Source organism: Pteronotus mesoamericanus, unplaced genomic scaffold (genome assembly GCF_021234165.1).
Source record: "Pteronotus mesoamericanus isolate MK-2021 breed Mesoamerican mustached bat unplaced genomic scaffold, CSHL_Meso_final contig_177, whole genome shotgun sequence".
Taxonomy (NCBI): Eukaryota; Metazoa; Chordata; class Mammalia; order Chiroptera; family Mormoopidae; genus Pteronotus; species Pteronotus mesoamericanus.
In genome coordinates this window covers 7,033,056-7,036,324 of record NW_026555073.1, presented here as the reverse complement: position 1 = coordinate 7,036,324, position 3,269 = coordinate 7,033,056, and the positions used below count along the sequence as shown (strand labels likewise).

Here is a 3,269-nt window from a genome sequence, read left to right as displayed (position 1 = left end):
AACAAAGAAATAATCTTAAAGGCAGCAAGAGAGAGGCAGTTAGTTACCTACAAGGGAGCTCCTATAATAAGTCTGTCAGCTGATTTCGCAACCGAAACACTTCAGGCCAGAAGAGAGCAGCATGAAATATTCAAATGATGAAAAGCAAGGACCTACAACCAAAACTACTCTACCCAGCAAAGCTATCATCTAAAACTGAAGGTGAAATAAAGAACTCCCCACACAAAAAAGAAGGCTAAATGAGTTCATTACCAGTAAACCAGTACTGCAAAAATGTTAAAGGGCATGCTTTAATAAAAAGAGGATAAAAAAAGAAATAGGGAGAGAAAGGAACAAAGGCATAAAGAATGAAATGGCAATAAATAAATACCTATAAGTAACAACCTTAAATGTAAACAGATTAAATGCTCCATTCAAAGACACAGGGTTGCTGAATGGGTAAGAAAACATCCCCCATATATACACTGTCTACAAGACACTCACTTCAGAACAAAAGATACAGACTGAAAGTGAAGGGATGGGAAAAAAATATTCCATGCCAATAAAATAAAAGCTGGGGTAGCAGTACTTTTATCAGACAAAACAGACTTAACAACAAAGGCCATAACAAGAGACAAAAAAGGTCACTACATAATACTAAAGAGTTCAATCCAACAAGAAGATATAACCCTTGTAACCAACAGAAAAACAACTAAATATATAGAGAAAATCTTAATGGATATTAAGAGAGAGATCAACAGTAATACAGTCACGGCTGAGGATTTTAACACCCACTAACATCAATGGATGGATCTTCCAGACAAAAAATAAACAAGGCAATGGTTACCTCAAATGACACAATGGATAAGATGGATTTAATTGATATTTACAGAGCATTTCATCGCCAAGCAAAATATACATCTTCTCAAGTGTACATGGAACATTCTCAAAAATAGACCATATGTTAGGACACAAAATAAGTCTTAATAAATTCAAGAAAATTGAAATCATATAAAACACATTCTGTGACCACAATGGTATGAAACTAGAAATCAACTGCAAAAAAAAACCAAAAAACAAAAAACAAACAAAAAAAAAACCCCTGAAAAACATTCAAACATGTGGAGGCTAAATAAAATTTAATTTAAAAATGTATTTGTTCTCAATGAGAGAAACCTAAAGATTCCACCAAAAACTTCCAGAACTAACCAATGAATTCAGTAAAGCAGCAGGATACAAAATTAATATTCAGACATCCAGTGCTTTATTATACGCCAATACCAAACTATCAGAAAGAGAAATTTTTAAAAATCCCTTTTAACTTTGCACCAAAAAGTACCCAGGAATTTAACCAAGGAAGTAAAAGACCTGTATTCAGAAAATTATAAGACATTAAAGAACTAAAGTGGAGAAGATGCAAATAAATGGAAGCATATGCTTTTGGTCAGTAAGAATTGAAATCATGAAAATACTACCCAAACCAGTCTACAGATTCAATAAAATCTCCATTAAAACACCAATGACATTTTTCACAGAAGTAGAACAAATAATCTTAAAATTTATATGGAACCAAAAAAGACCCTGAATAGTCACAGCAATCTTGAGAAAGAAGAACAAAGTTACATGTATCATGCTACCTGATATAAAACTATACTACAAGCCTATAGTTATCAAAACAGTATGGTACTAGGCATAAAAACAGACACATAGATCAATGAAAGAGAATAGAGACTCGAAATACAAACCCATTCCTATATGATCAATTAATCTACGACAAATGAGTTAAGAATATAAAATGAGGAAAAGATTATCTCTTTAATAAATAGTAATAGGAAAACTGGACAGACACATTCAAAATAATGAAACTGGAAATAAAGAAGAAACTGACAGTGACCAGAGGGGAGGAGAGGGAGGGATATTGGGGGAAAGAAGGGGAAGGTCCAAGCAAAGGAACATGAATAGAGGACTCGTGGGCATGGACAATGGGATGGGGATTGACTGCAGGAGTGGGAGGAATGTGGTAGAGGCGAGTAATGGGGACAAAGGCGGGACAACTGTAGCTGAACAACAATAAATTTCTTCTTCCCGGGCAAAACCATGGCGGAGAAGACACAGGAGAGTGTGAAGATCGCTTGGGGTGGTGTTGTGGGAAGAAAGGGGGGGTAATACGGGCGGGATCCGCGCCAAAGCGCAAATCAATGAGGCCGGACCAATCGTGATTGGTGGAGGTAACCTAATAGAGGAACAGGCGCTGATCATAAATGCTCACCCTGACAATATCACCCCTGACACCGAAGATCCAGACCCCAAACCTATGATTATTGGCACCAATAATGTATTTGAAGTTGGCTGTTATTCCCAAGCGATGAAAATAGGAGATAATAATGTTATTGAATCAAAAGCGTATGTAGGCAGATAATCACAAGCGGTTGCATCATTGGGGCATGTTGCAACCTAAACACATTTGAAGTCATCCCTGAGAATACAGTGATCTATGGTGTGGACTGTCTTGCGGGTGCGGACTGAGCGACCCGCAGCCCCAGACACTACAGCTGGATTTCCTGATGAAAATCTTGCCAAACTACCACCATTTAAAAAAGACTATGAAAGGAAGCTCAACTCCAGTTAAGAACTAAGAACAAGCTATGACATCAAGATAACATGTTGCCCATGACCACTGTCTTTTGAAAGGACCACCAAGTTTATGCCCTCTTAGCAGGTCATAGCATAATACAAGTTGACTTTATTTTGTAAAACTGAAATAGAAAGGGAAGTGATGGATTTTCATCGTTAACTGTCCTCTATAATTTATATAAAATGTATTATTTTCCCATATCCTTGTTTCTTTTCTGATAATTTACAGATTTAGTTTTCTTTTGTTACGTAAAATATTGGCTACAAATTTTAGTTACACAAAAGACTACCTGTGATAAGAAAGGGCATATTGTTATGTATTATATTCTGCCATATACTGAACTAAATAAAAATGTTGATGACAGAAAAAAAAAAAAAAAAAAAAAAAAAAAACAATAAATTTCTTAAAAAAGAATGAAATTGGATCACTTTCTCACACCATATACAAGAACAAACTCAAAATGTATTAGAAACTTAAATATAAGACCTGAAACCGCAAAACTCTTAGAAGAAACATAAGCAGTGAACTCTTGCCATAGCTCTTGGTAATATTTTTTTGGCTATGTCTCCTTAGGCAAGGGAAATAAAATTAAAAAAATAAATGTGATTATTTTTTTATTTTTATTAAAACCTTTTCAAACTAAAAAAGTTTTGCA

The 3,269-nt window shown here is 35.0% G+C and overlaps 1 pseudogene; it reads left to right on the top strand.

The window, feature by feature from the left end:
- Positions 1 to 2,076: 2,076 nt before the first annotated feature.
- On the top strand, positions 2,077 to 2,987 carry LOC129065351 (dynactin subunit 6-like; annotated as a pseudogene).
- Positions 2,988 to 3,269: the final 282 nt, after the last annotated feature.